Here is a 15,833-nt window from a genome sequence, read left to right as displayed (position 1 = left end):
TGCAAAGTTCTTCCGCCGGCTCTCGAGCCTCAGGTCCCTGGACAGGTACCGCCTGTATCAGGGTCTGAGGAGGAAACTCGAGCATCTGGTCTCGACTGGTGGTAGCCGCGAGGATATCTCCAGGGTGAAATCTTTGCTCAAGAGGTGCCAGTATGATAGACACACATCTTTAGTTTTTGAGAGGGACTTCGGGAGGTACCGCTCGCCCGACCCCTACAGAAATTGTAAGATGTCAGTGAAGAGTAAGTTAGTGACGGGACTGGTCGATAGTACGGGGTCTCTGAACAGGTCCAGATCAGGGATCCTGGAAGTCGTCAGATCCTTTTACTCGTGCCTCTTGGGGAGGAGGGATCTGGATCGGGACATGATGTCGGCTTTCCTGGCTGGAGTCACCCCTGAGTCAGGAGCTCACCTCTCTTTTGACGGTTTGGTAGAAGAGATCAGGAAGGAGGAAGTTATCCTGGCGGTGGAAGGGTTAGCTCTGAAGAAGTCGCCAGGCCCGGATGGCTTAACATCCGAGTTTTATAAGACCTTTAAGGACTCTTTATGTCCCCTCTTGACTGAGGTATTCAATGAGTGTTTATCCTCGGGCACTCTGCCTCGGTCAATGAGGAGGTCAGCTCTGATCCTTCTATCAAAGGGTAAGGATCCGAGCCGTATTGAGAACTGGCGTCCCATAGCACTTCTTAATACGGACAGAAAGATTCTGGCCAAGATACTTTTTAATAGGCTGGTGAAATTTGCACCCCAACTCCTTTCGGTGGCTCAGCATTGCTCGGTTCCAGGCCGCAGCACTTTGAGTGCTGTACTCGGTGTCCGAGAGGCAGTGGAGCAGAGTAGAGCAGGCTACTGGAGGGGGTACATGCTGTCCTTAGATCAAGCAAAGGCGTTTGATCGGGTAAACCATGAGTACCTCTGGTCGGTCCTTCTGAAGTATGGCCTGCCGGGGGGGTTTGTCGATTGGTTAAAGATCTTGTATGCAGGGGCAGAGAGTTTCCCGCTTGTGAACGGTTGGTCTGGCTGCTCTTTTGAGGTTGGGTCTGGAGTCCGCCAGGGTTGTCCTTTGAGCCCGCTTTTATACGTGTTCGCGATTGATCCCTTTCTTAAGCGGATCGATCATGGACCGTTGGCAGGAGTCGGGATGGATCGGGCGGCGCCGGAAGCCACTCTGAGGGTAGTGGCGTGCGCTGACGATGTCACCATTTTCGTATCCTCAAGAGGGGAGGCGGAGTACGTGATGTCTGAAGTGGATCGCTACTCGGAGGAATCCGGGTCCATGATCAATCGGGATAAGTGTGAGAGTCTCTGGCTGGGAGGGGGTGATCCAGTTTTTGATCTCCCGGACACCCTCCCAGGGCCCAAGTCGTCAGCCAAAGTCCTAGGCATCCATTTTGGCCATGGGGATTATCCCACTCAAAATTGGGACGACAGGCTTAAGATCGCCGCTCAGAAGGTCGACCAGTGGAAGGGTTGGTCTTTGACCCTCAGGGAAAGGGTAAACCTGACCAAGGCCTACTTACTCCCTTTGCTTATCTATTTGGGTAGCGTGTGTATCTTGCCAGAGCCTCTCTGGACTCGGGTTTATAGTCTGTTCTTCCAGCTCTTATGGGGGAATAGGCTGAACCTCATCAAGAGAGAAGTGACTTACCGCACGAGGAGACTAGGGGGGTTATCTATGGTCAACCCCGTGGTTTTTCTTGTAAACACCTTTGTTAAAGCGAATCTGGCGAACCTCTGGATGGAGAGGGCTTATCCGTGGGTAGTCTCCTGCCGGGGGTGGTTTCGGCCTTTCTTACAGGAATGGGAGACAGGAGGGCAAGTGAAGGACTTACGTACGCCTCACGGATATCTTCCGACTTATGTCACCCCGATTCTGAAGGTGATCCGCCGGTGGGGTTTGGAGGTGAGGGAGATCAGGACTCTGTCAAGGAGGTCCCTTGACGAGAGGGTCTTGTTGTCCCACTTCCAGAAGCCCCTGGCCCTCAGGGATTGCCCAAGCCGGGATCTAGACAAGGGGTTACAGTTGCTAAATTCTGCAAGGATCCCCTTGAAGTTTTGGGACTTGGCTTGGCGCTGCTTTCATGGGAGGCTGTATGTGAGGGACAACTTGAAGTACAGGAACTCTGATGAAAGGGGTTGTCCCCGGGAAGAGTGTGGCTCCATACTCGAAAGTATGGACCACTTCCTGCTTCAGTGTCCCTTTAATACAGAGGTATACCACCGGGTGGGAGCCTCCATTGGCTGGCCTAGGCTAGCCAGCCTCTCCTACTCGGAGTGGGCCTATGGAGTGCTCAGAGACATTGGTAGAAGGGACCTGTGCACATGTTTTTTAGTTAGTATAGTGGTTAGGTTCTACACGTGGAATGCACGGTGCTTAGTTTCAACGCAGCAGAAAGTCCTCCCAGTGGATGTGGTATGTAGGAACATTCTGGGTGACCTGGTGAAGGTGCGTTCTTTGGAGTATGAGAGACTGGGTACCAGTAGGGCCTCTCTCCTCTGGAGAGGCTTTGCTTTTAGCGTACCCTAGCCTAGTCATACGTTTCCTGGTGGTGGGCTGATGCTTTCACCATAGATTTTTGTTTTGTGGGATGTTGAGCCTTGAAGAAAGGCTTACAGAGACCGAACTTGGGCCTTCGGGTAGTCTTGTATATTTTGCAGTGTGTGTTAAGTAGTTATGTTGTTTATTAAGATAGGATGAGTTGGGGCTAGGTAGGTTGGGTGGGTGAGGGAAGGGGTCTTTTATTTGTGCCTTTATGTGTTTTATGTGTGTTTTGAAGTGGGGAGGCCTGCATCTAGCCCTGGACTATGCGGACATGGGAGGACATGAGGCGAGGGGCTAGATGTGGGTGGTGGAGGTAGGGCTGGCCTCGGACTATGCGGACACGAAAGAGACGTGAGGCGGAGGTCAGCCTTGGGTGATGGGTGAGGGGTGATGGAGTAGGTAGTGGGGGTTAGGGCTAGATTAGGGAAGTTAAAAGGTTGTCTTGTTTTGTGTGGAAAGAAGAGAAAAAAAAAAAAAAAATTGGGTGATGGGGGGAAAAAAAAAAAAAAAGGTTTTTTGTTTGTTTGTTTTATTTTTATTATTATTATTGTTTATAGGCAAGAATAGTATTTTTAGCGTTTTCGTTTTATTGACGAGTAGTCAAGTTTTTCTTTGGTTTGGGTTTTACAGCTGAACCGGCTAACTAAGTTTCATTTCTTTTTAGCGTTTGTATATAATTTGTATATAGTTTTTATAGTTTTTTTTTATAGAGTGTGGGTGTGGGCGTGAGTGTGAGTGAGGCTGGGTCAGCTGGGAAGCTGTTCTGTTTGATGTTCTGTCTGCAAGGTTTTGTATTTTTGTAATAAAAAAGAGTTCCCATAGCAGAGAATCAGGCTTCATGTCATAGCAGAGAATCAGGCTTCATGTCATAGCAGAGAATCAGGCTTCATGTTACCCACCATTGGAACAGGCGATTGTCAGATATTTTTAGGCCCCAGCACCCAGACAGAGGAGAGAGGTCCCATAGCAGAGAATCAGGCTTCATGTCATAGCAGAGAATCAGGCTTCATGTCATAGCAGAGAATCATGCTTCATGTCATAGCAGAGAATCAGGCTTCATGTCATAGCAGAGAATCATGCTTCATGTCACCCACCACTGGAACAGGCCATTGTCAATTATTTTTAGGCCCCGGCACCCAGACAGAGGAGAGAGGTCCCATAGCAGAGAATCAGGCTTCATGTCATAGCAGAGAGTCAGGCTTCATGTCATAGCAGAGAATCAGGCTTCATGTCATAGCAGAGAATCAGGCTTCATTTCATCCACCGCTGGAACAGGCCATTGTCAGATATTTTTAGGCCCCGGCACCCAGACAGAGGAGAGAGGTCCCATAGCAGAGAATCAGGCTTCATGTCATAGCAGAGAATCAGGCTTCATGTCATAGCAGAGAATCAGGCTTCATGTCACTCACCACTGGAACAGGCCATTTTCAGATATTTTTAGACCCCAGCACCCAGACAGAGGAGAGAGGTCCCATAGCAGAGAATCAGGCTTCATGTCATAGCAGAGAATCAGGCTTCATGTCACCCACCACTGGAACAGGCCATTGTCAGATATTATTAGGCCCCGGCACCCAGACAGAGGAGAGAGGTCCCATAGCAGAGAATCAGGCTTCATGTCATAGCAGAGAATCAGGCTTCATGTCATAGCAGAGAATCAGGCTTCATGTCATAGCAGAGAATCAGGCTTCATGTCACCCACCACTGGAACAGGCCATTGTCAGATATTTTTAGGCCCCAGCACCCAGACAGAGGAGAGAGGTCCCATAGTAGAGAATCAGGCTTCATGTCATAGCAGAGAATCATGCTTCATGTCACCCACCACTGGAACAGGCCATTGTCAGATATTTTTAGGCCCCGGCACCCAGACAGAGGAGAGAGGTCCCATAGCAGAGAATCAGGCTTCATGTCATAGCAGAGAATCATGCTTCATGTCACCCACCACTGGAACAGGCCATTGTCAGATATTTTTAGGCCACGGCACCCAGACAGAGGAGAAGTTCATTCAACTTTGGGTTGCCCCGCAAATTAATGGTAAAATGAAAATAAAAAAAGGATTGAATGAGGAAGTGCCCTGGAGTACAATAATATATGGTTAAGGGGAGGTAGTTATAAATGTCTAATCTGCACAAGGGATGGACAGGTCCTGTGGGATCCATGCTTGGTTCATTTTTATGAACGTCAGCTTGTCCACATTGGCTGTAGACAGGCGGCTGCGTTTGTCTGTAATGACGCCCCCTGCCGTGCTGAATACACGTTCAGACAAAACGCTGGCCGCCGGGCAGGCCAGCACCTCCAAGGCATAAAAGGCTAGCTCTGGCTACGTGGACAATTTGGAGACCCAGAAGTTGAATGGGGCCGAACCATCAGTCAGTACGTGGAGGGGTGTGCACACGTAATGTTCCACCATGTTAGTGAAATGTTGCCTCCTGCTAACACGTTCCATATCAGGTGGTGGTGCAGTTAGCTGTGGCGTGTTGACAAAACTTTTCCACATCTCTGCCATGCTAACCCTGCCCTCAGAGGAGCTGGCCGTGACAGAGCTGCGTTGGCGACCTCTTGCTCCTCCTCTGCCTTCGCCTTGGGCTTCCACTTGTTCCCCTGTGACATTTGGGAATGCTCTCAGTAGCGCGTCTACCAACGTGCGCTTGTACTCGCGCATCTTCCTATCACGCTCCAGTGTAGGAAGTAAGGTGGGCACATTGTCTTTGTACCGGGGATCCAGCAGGGTGGCAACCCAGTAGTCTGCACACGTTAAAATGTGGGCAACTCTGCTGTCGTTGCGCAGGCACTGCAGCATGTAGTCGCTCATGTGTGCCAGGCTGCCCAGAGGTAAGGACAAGCTGTCCTCTGTGGGAGACGTATCGTCATCGTCCTGCGTTTCCCCCAACCACGCACCAGTGATGGGCCCGAGCTGCGTTGGGTGCCACCCCGCTGGGAACATGCTTCATCCTCATCCTCCTCCACCTCCTCATCATCCTCGTCCTCCTCGTCCTCCAGTAGTGGGCCCTGTCTGGCCACATTTGTACCTGGCCTCTGCTGTTGCAAAAAACCTCCCTCTGAGTCACTTCGAAGAGACTGGCCTGAAAGTGCTAAAAATGACCCCTCTTCCTCCTCCTCCTCCTCCTCCTGGGCCACCTCCTCTTCCATCATCGCCCTAAGTGTTTTCTCAAGGAGACATAGAAGTGGTATTGTAACGCTGATAACGGCGTCATCGCCACTGGCCATGTTGGTGGAGTACTCGAAACAGCGCAACAGGGCACACAGGTCTCGCATGGAGGCCCAGTCATTGGTGGTGAAGTGGTGCTGTTCCGCAGTGCGACTGACCCGTGCGTGCTGCAGCTGAAACTCCACTATGGCCTGCTGCTGCTCGCACAGTCTGTCCAGCATGTGCAAGGCGGAGTTCCACCTGGTGGGCACGTCGCATATGAGACGGCCCGCACTTTATGCAGCAGCTCTAACATGTCGGGGTAGCTGCGAATGAACTTCTGCACCACCAAATTCAGCACATGCACCAGGCAAGGGATGTGCATCAAACCGGCTAGTCCCAGAGCTGCAACGAGATTTCGCCCATTATCGCACACCACCAGGCAAGGCTTGAGGTTCACCGGCAGCAATCACTCGTCGGTCTGTTGTTCTATACCCCACCACAACTCCTGTGCGGTGTGGGGCCTGTCCCCCAAACATATGAGTTTCAGAACGGCCTGCTGACGTTTACCCCGGGCTGTGCTGAAGTTGGTGGTGAAGGTGTGTGGCTGACTGGATGAGCAGGTGGAAGAAGAGGAGGAGGAAGCCGAGTAGGAGGAGGAGGCAACAGGAGGCAAAGAATGTTGCCCTGCGATCCTTGGCGGTGGAAGGACGTGCGCCAAACAGCTCTTTGCCTGGGGCCCAGCCGCCACTACATTTACCCAGTGTGCAGTTAGGGAGATATAGCGTCCCTGGCCGTGCTTACTGGTCCACGTATCTGTGGTTAGGTGGACCTTGCCACAGATGGCGTTGCGCAGTGCACACTTGATTTTATTGGATACTTGGTTGTGCAGGGAAGGCACGGCTCTCTTGGAGAAGTAGTGGCGGCTGGGAACAACATACTGTGGGACAGCAAGCGACATGAGCTGTTTGAAGCTGTCTGTGTCCACCAGCCTGAATGACAGCATTTCATAGGCCAGTAGTTCAGAAATGCTGGCATTCAGGGCCAGGGATCGAGGGTGGCTAGGTGGGAATTTACGCTTTCTCTCAAATGTTTGTAAGATGGAGAGCTGAACGCTGCCGTGTGACATGGTTGAGATGCTTGGTGACGGAGATGGTGGTGGTGTTGGTGGTACATCCTCTGTTTGCTGGGCGGCAGGTGCCAACGTTCCTCCAGAGGCGGAGGAAGAGGCCGAGGCGGCAGCAGCAGAAGAGGTAGCAGGGGGAGCCTGAGTGAGTGCCTTGTTTTTAAGGTGCTTACTCCACTGCAGTTCATGCTTTGAATGCAGGTGCCTGGTCATGCAGGTTGTGCTAAGGTTCAGAAAGTTAATGCCTCGCTTCAGGCTCTGATGGCACAGCGTGCAAACCACTCGGGTCTTGTCGTCAGCACATTGTTTGAAGAAGTGCCATGCTAGGGAACTCCTTGAAGCTGCCTTTGGGGTGCTCGGTCCCAGATGGCGGCGGTCAGTAGCAGGCGGAGTCTCTTGGCGGTGGGTGTTCTGCTTTTGCCCACTGCTCCCTCTTTTGCTACGCTGTTGGCTCGGTCTCACCACTGCCTCTACCTCCGAACTGTGAAAGTCAGTGGCACGACCTTCATTCCATGTGGGGTCTAGGACCTCATCGTCCCCTGCATCGTCTTTATCCCTGACCTCCTGTTCAGTCTGCACACTGCAGAAAGACGCAGCAGTTGGCACCTGTGTTTCGTCATCATCAGAGACGTGCTGAGGTGGTATTCCCATGTCCTCATCATCAGGAAACATAAGTGGTTGTGCGTCAGTTCATTCTATGTCTTCCACCGCTGGGGAAGGGCTAGGTGGATGCCCTTGGGAAACCCTGCCAGCAGAGTCTTCAAACAGCATAAGAGACAGCTGCATAACTTGAGACTCAGACAGTTTCCCTGATATGCATGGGGGTGATGTGACAGACTGATGGGCTTGGTTTTCATCTGTGCGCTTTCTGCAGAAGACTGGGTGGGAGATAATGTGAACGTGCTGGATCCACTGTCGGCCACCCAATTGACTAATGCCTGTACCTGCTCAGGCCTTACCATCCTTAGAACGGCATTGGGCCCCACCAAATATCGCTGTAAATTCTGCTGGCTACTGGGACCTGAGGTAGTTGGTTCACTAGGACTTGTGGCTGTGGCAGAATGGCCACGTCCTCTCCCAGCACCAGAGGGTCCACTAACACCACCTCGACCATGTCCGCGTCCGCGTCCCTTACTAGATGTTTGTCTCATTGTTACCGTTCACCACAATAAGAAAAAAATTATTTGGCCCAATGTATTTATTCAAATTCAGGCCTTTTTTTACAGGCACCTAACACTATCTGGCTATCTATTTAGGTACCGTATTACACTAATACAGGCACAGCAGTAATGACAGATTTAGCTGAATATAAATTGTAGGCCTAGTATTTATGCGCTGGGTGACAGTTATAAGTTTACGGACAGAATTAAACTTGGAAATGCACGGTAGCGTGTGTGTGAAGTAATTGAGAATGACCCTATCCGCACCTTCAATATAATATACCCTTTTATGGATAGATTTAAAGTAGGCCTGATACAGCAGAAACCACTGATTTAGGGAATTGCTAAGTTGGGAATTGTATTCAACCCAGAACAAAAACTGTGCTTTGGCGGACACTAAATAAATTGACCAGCCTCAGCAATAAACATAGATTTAGCTGAATTTAAATTTTAGGCCTATTATTTAGGCGCTGGGTGACAGGTATGCGTTTACGGACAGAATTATTTAAACTTGGAAATGCACGGTAGCGTGTGAAGTTATTGAGGATGACACTATCCGCACCTTCAATCTAATATACCCTTTTATGGATCAATTTAAACTTGGCCTGATAGTAATTCCCTAAATTTGTGGTTTCTGCTCTAAGTTGGGAATTGTATTTCAATAGAAGGGTTTCTGTGGCTCACCAGACGGTCAGTATGGATGGAGGTGCTCTATCACCGGTACACCTAAAACCGTAAGGATATGTTAAAATAGAAATAAATTGTGATGGCACACTCGCATTTGGGTTAAGTATGGGGATTTTTATTGTTATATAAATAAAAAGTATTTGGTGGTAATTATTTATATTTAATAAATGATGGTATAGATATAAAAATATATAAATATATATATATATATATATATATATATATATATTAGGTACGTTAGGGTAGATTGGGTACGTTAGGGTAGAGTATAGAGTCTATTGGACAATGGTATATAGTTCAATGGGTATGATGGAGTAGGGTTCCCTAAAGTTGTAGTTAAAAATAAGGAAAAAAATGAAGTATATATAAAAATAAAATAAAAATAAAGTAAAAATAAAAATAGTGTCCAAAAAATATTAGAAAAATGTTCAAAGAGTTCTTTAAGAGGTCCTGGAATCGATATATATACAGTCCAAGAAGTTCTAATAATATATTGTCTGTCTTCAGTAAGATAGTGCTGTTCTTGAGAAGGGTGCAGTATATGCGCATATAAAATCCAATTGATAAAAATAGAACAAAAGTGCAGTGCAAAAAAGTGAAAAAATTGAGAAAATATTTTAAAAATAGAGAGATACGTGCTCAATTGCAATTACTATGTTGTGCACAACAAATCAATGTTGCCTTTTGGCATACAAGTGAAAAAATGTGTTGTGAATAGTTGCTTATACTGGTACAGCTTTGTTAGGACCTGTATTCCCCGGATTACCAAGTGTTGGTGCCCGCCTTTTAAAGAGAGAGCGACTCTCCTAGCAGTTCTCCAATTCACTTGGATTTGGGTGTGAAAATGTCCCGGTATTATTATTACATATGTCCGTTATTGTGGGCAATATAGCATATGAAGTTTAGGAGGAATATTAGAAAGAAGAGATTTACTTTACCCCTCTTCAGTTGATTACGATATTTTCCGTTCTGCAAGGACCTGCGTGGCGTCCCACGTGATCGCTTGCCTTACCGTGTGATGCTGCACGTGATGATGATGCAGTCTGGCGTCACACGATGCTTTCTTTCTGATTGGCCAATCTCCTTCTTGCTTCCTCTTGACCAGACGCGTTTCGGGACACTTTCTGGTCCCTTCCTCAGTGGTCACGTAGTGGTGAGTCCGGAGCCTCCGGACTCACCACTACGTGACCACTGAGGAAGGGACCAGAAAGTGTCCCGAAACGCGTCTGGTCAAGAGGAAGCAAGAAGGAGATTGGCCAATCAGAAAGAAAGCATCGTGTGACGCCAGACTGCATCATCATCACGTGCAGCATCACACGGTAAGGCAAGCGATCACGTGGGACGCCACGCAGGTCCTTGCAGAACGGAAAATATCGTAATCAACTGAAGAGGGGTAAAGTAAATCTCTTCTTTCTAATATTCCTCCTAAACTTCATATGCTATATTGCCCACAATAACGGACATATGTAATAATAATACCGGGACATTTTCACACCCAAATCCAAGTGAATTGGAGAACTGCTAGGAGAGTCGCTCTCTCTTTAAAAGGCGGGCACCAACACTTGGTAATCCGGGGAATACAGGTCCTAACAAAGCTGTACCAGTATCAGCAACTATTCACAACACATTTTTTCACTTGTATGCCAAAAGGCAACATTGATTTGTTGTGCACAACATAGTAATTGCAATTGAGCACGTATCTCTCTATTTTTAAAATATTTTCTCAATTTTTTCACTTTTTTGCACTGCACTTTTGTTCTATTTTTATCAATTGGATTTTATATGCGCATATACTGCACCCTTCTCAAGAACAGCACTATCTTACTGAAGACAGACAATATTTTATTAGAACTTCTTGGACTGTATATATATCGATTCCAGGACCTCTTAAAGAACTCTTTGAACATTTTTCTAATATTTTTTGGACACTATTTTTATTTTTACTTTATTTTTATTTTATTTTTATATATACTTCATTTTTTTCCTTATTTTTAACTACAACTTTAGGGAACCCTACTCCATCATACCCATTGAACTATATACCATTGTCCAATAGACTCTATACTCTACCCTAACGTACCCAATCTACCCTAACGTACCTAATATATATATATATATATATATATATATATATATATATTTTTTTATATATTTTTATATCTATACCATCATTTATTGAATTGTATTTCAACCCAGAACAAAAACTGTGCTTTGGCAGACACTAAATAGATTGACCAGCCACAGCAGTATCAACAGATTTAGCTGAATATAAATTTGAGGCCTATTATTTAGGCGCTGGGTGACAGGTATACGTTTACGGACAGAATTAAACTTGGAAATGCACGGTAGCGTGTGTGTGAAGTTATTGAGAATGACCCTATCTGCACCTTCAATCTAATATACCCTTTTATGGATAGATTTAAAGTAGGCCTGATACAGCAGAAACCACTGATTTAGGGAATTGCTAAGTTGGGAATTGTATTCAACCCAGAACAAAAACTGTGCTTTGGCGGACACTAAATAAATTGACCAGCCTCAGCAATAAACATAGATTTAGCTGAATATAAATTTTAGGCCTATTATTTAGGCGCTGGGTGACAGGTATACGTTTACGGACAGAATTATTTAAACTTGGAAATGCACGGTAGCGTGTGAAGTTATTGAGGATGACACTATCCGCACCTCCAATCTAATATACCCTTTTATGGATCAATTTAAACTTGGCCTGATACAGCAGAAAAAATATATTTAGGGGATTGCTAAGTTGGGAATTGTATTCAACCCAGAACAAAAACTGTGTTTTGGTGGACACTAAATAAATTGACCAGCCTCAGCAATAAACACAGATTGAGCTGAATATAAATTTTAGGCCTATTATTTAGGCGCTGGGTGACAGGTATACGATTATGGACAGAATTATTTAAACTTGGAAATGCACGGTAGCGTGTGAAGTTATTAAGGATGACACTATCCGCACCTTCAATCTAATATACCCTTTTATGGATCAATTTAAACTTGGCCTGATACAGCAGAAAAAAAATATTTAGGGGATTGCTAAATTGGGAATTGTATTCAACCCAGAACAAAAACTGCTATGGCAGACAGCAGACAGTATTACAATTGGCTAGCCACAGCTGAAACACCAGATTTAGGGTACTGCTATTTTGGCAATTGTATTTTACCCCTCAATGAAATAGCAAGCACAGCCAAGCCCCTGATGTAGGATATAGCAAAAAAATAACCACACTATTGATGGTTAAATGGACTTAGTGGCAGCTTGTGCTGGCGCACCACAAGACACAAAATGGCCGCCGATCACCCAAGAAAAAAGTGACATAAAAACGCTCTGGGCAGCCTAAAAACAGTGAGCAATTAAACAGCAGCAGTTCAATGATCCATAGCTGTAGATCGATCACTGAATTAAGTGTTTTTGCTGAGTAAATCCCTGCCTAATCTCTCCCTAACAGCAGCAGCTGCATCCTCTCCCTAAACTGATCATAGCAGAGTAACGTGCGGCACTACGTGACTCCAGCTTAAATAGAGGCTGGGTCACATGCTGCACTGGCCAATCACAGCCATGCCAATAGTAGGCATGGCTGTGATGGCCTCTTGGGGCAAGTAGTATGACGCTTGTTGATTGGCTGCTTTGCAGCCTTTCAAAAAGCGCCAAGAAAGCGCCGAACACCGAACCCGAACCCGGACTTTTACGAAAATGTTTGTGTTCGGGTCCGTGTCACGGACACCCCAAAATTCGGTACGAACCCGAACTATACAGTTCGGGTTCGCTCATCCCTACACATGATCCCTCCCTGCTTCTAGCTTGTGGGCCAATGAGAAGGCTGCAATATCTTTGACCTTAGGAGTCTCGTTGATTGCGAATTTTCGTAATGCTAATTTTTCAATTGCCGATTTCCGCAATCAAGAAAATAATGGCTGGAGATAACGAATTCTTGAATTTGCGAATATATGGCGAATATTTGCCCAAATATTTGCGTAATATCACAAATTCGAATATTGCCCCTGCTGCTCATCACTATTGTACTGTAGTATTCAGATTAAATTGTCTTGTTGGCACTTTGCGATAAATAAGTGAGGTTTGGGTTGCAGTTTGGGCACTCAGTCTTTAAAAGGTTCACCATCACTGCACTAGACTATGGACTGACTGGCCACATCCTTTACACTTGACTATGGACTGACTGACCACATCCTTTACACTAGACTATGGACTGACTGACCACATCCTTTACACTAGACTATGGACTGACTGACCACATCCTTTACACTAGGCCAGGGATGGGCAAACTGCAGCTCTCCAGATGTTGTAAACACTACAAATCCCATCATGCCCTGCTGTAGGCTGATAGCTGTAGGCAGACTGGGCATGATGGAATTTGTAGTTTTACAACAGCTGGCGACCCGTTGTTTTCCCATCCCTGCACTAGGCTATGGACTGGCTGACTGCACTTTTTATACTAGCCTATAAACTCAGCACCAAGTTGGACAAAGGGCAACTCTGTTAGGTAGACATTAGAGTAGTGGGGCAGCAGCAGACCAACCTGCATCTCAGAGACACCCTCATTCCTCAGCTACATTAGAAATTAAAAATTACGTGGTCAGCCCCATATTTTGTCTAGGGGCTTCCACCAAGCTTAATTCCGCCCTGAAGTGGCTACTTTACAAGGAGGCACTGTGGATTTTTCGCCTACAAACGATAAAGCCAGGTGGTCTGAATAATCAAGTTATATTATTAAATCAATCGATATACACTAGAAATGAGAGAAGTTTTGAAAAATTCGATTTGGCTGTTTGCCGAACTTCGACAAGAAATTTGATTAGTTACGAATACCTTTTGCACTAATCGCTTTCCATGAGCTCAATGATGGGAAACAGTGACCATGCCTCCCCCTGTCATTTAATCCCACAGATTACGCATTCAGCGCTGATCGCAGCATCTGTCACTCACATTCAGCATTTCAGGGGTTAAAAAAAAATACTCATCTCATCCACTTGCTCGCATAGAAGCTGCCATGATTGAAGAAAACCTGCAAAAATAACAAGCGTGATAACACCACTACATGACCACACTGGGCACGCACAATGACGTCGCCGTGCAATACAATCGTGATCACGTGGTGATGTCATTATGCTCTGTGCAGGTCCTTTGGCAGGTTTCCTTCAATCAAGACTGGAGCAGACAGCCTCTCCATGAGCAAGTGGGTGAGGTGAGTATTTTTATTTTTCAGCCACCATTTTAGGAAAAATTGATTGGTTACTACAAAGTGCAAGGAAATTTGACTTCGTGGCAAATCAAATTTTTCCTGAAATTTGTATTGAAGTCCATGTCACGGTACCTCTAGTGTCAGAAGTTAGAAGATCTGAGAGACTGGCTGCACGTTAGGTCATCTGACAGCCTATCTGTTTTCACTTTTTGCAGGGTTGTTGGTACTGATCACATCTCTTGTCTCAGGTGTAGCTTGTGATCAGTAAGATGTTACATCACAATACACAGTGCTGCTGTATTTTCATACAGCATAGCTGGGTATGCCGGTGTAGCACCTTAGTTTATTTATTGGAGTGTTTGTGTGTGTTTCTATCTACTAAATACTGCAGGGCAGTATTTGCTGCTATAGCTAGAGAGTCACAATGCTGGAGGGTGGGGAATAGACAGATAAAGTAGTGCAGTATATGAAGCGGTTCAGCCACATTGCTGGTAGGGGAAGGGAAGACACATATGTAATAGTGACATCCACAGTGCTTGTGTGTGGGGGGGGGGGTGACATTTCGAAAATTTGTATTTACAGCCAGTCAATCACACTGCTGATGTGAGTGTACTTTCTTCCATCAAGAGAAATAGCTATGTCTGGCAATACAGCTGTATAACATCTGCCAGACTAATAATTATTCTATTTGGCAAACCATCCCCATGAACAATCAGTTTCATTATATACAGTTGCAAGAAAAAGTATGTGAACCCTTTGGAATGATATGGATTTCTGCACAAATTGGTCATACAATGTGATCTGATCTTCATCTAAGTCACGACAATAGACAATCACAGTCTGCTTAAACTAATAAAACACAAATAATTAAATGTTACAATGTTTTTATTGAACACACCATGTAAACATTCACAGTGCGGGTGGAAGAAGTATGTGAACCATAGGATTTAGTAACTGGTTGAACCTCCTTTGGCAGCAATAACTTCAACCAAACATTTCCTGTAGTTGCAGATCAGACGTACACAATGGTCAGGAGTAATTCTTGACCATTCCTCTTTACAGAACTGTTTCAGTTCAGCAATATTCTTGGGATGTCTGGTGTGAATCGCTTTCTTGAGGTCATGTAACAGCATCTCAATTGGGTTGAGGTCAGGACTCTGACTGGGCCACTCCAGAAGGCGTATTTTCTTCTGTTTAAACTATTCTGTTATTGATTTACTTCTATGCTTTGGGTCATTGTCCTGTTGCACACCCATCTTCTGTTGAGCTTCAGCTGGTGGACAGATGGCCTTAAGTTCTCCTGCAAAATGTCTTGATAAACTTGGGAATTAATTTTTCCTTCGATGATAGCAATCCATCCTGACCCTGACGCAGCAAAGCAGCCCCAAACCATGATGCCCCCACCACCATACTTCACAGTTGGGATGAGGTTTTGATGTTGGTGTGCTGTGCCTCTTTTTCTCCACACATAGTGTTATGTGTTTCTTCCAAACAACTCAACTTTGGTGTCATCTGTCTACAGAATATTTTGCCAGTACTGCTGTGGAACATCCAGGTGCTCTTGTGCAAACTGTAAACGTGCAGCAATGTCTTTTTTGGACAGCAGTGGCTTCCTGTGTGGTATCCTCCCATAGAATCCATTCTTATTTAGTGTTTTACGTATCGTAGATTCGCTAACAGGGATGTTAGCATATGCCAGAGACTTTTGTAAGTCTTTAGCTGACACTCTAGGATTCTTCTTCACCTCATTGAGAAGTCTGCGCTGTGCTCTTGCAGTCATCTTTACAGAACGGCCACTCCTAGGGAGAGTAGCAGCAGTGCTGAACTTTCTCCATTTATAGACAATTTGTCTTACCATGGACTGATGAACAGCAAGGCTTTTGGAGATACTTTTATAACCCTTTCCAGCTTTATGCAAGTCAACAATTCTTAATCGTAGGTCTTCTGAGAGCTC

The sequence above is a fragment of the Bufo bufo genome, chromosome 6, assembly GCF_905171765.1.
Source record: "Bufo bufo chromosome 6, aBufBuf1.1, whole genome shotgun sequence".
Taxonomy (NCBI): Eukaryota; Metazoa; Chordata; class Amphibia; order Anura; family Bufonidae; genus Bufo; species Bufo bufo.
The sequence above is the reverse complement of the archived record's forward strand: the minus strand, read 5'-3'. Positions refer to the sequence as shown.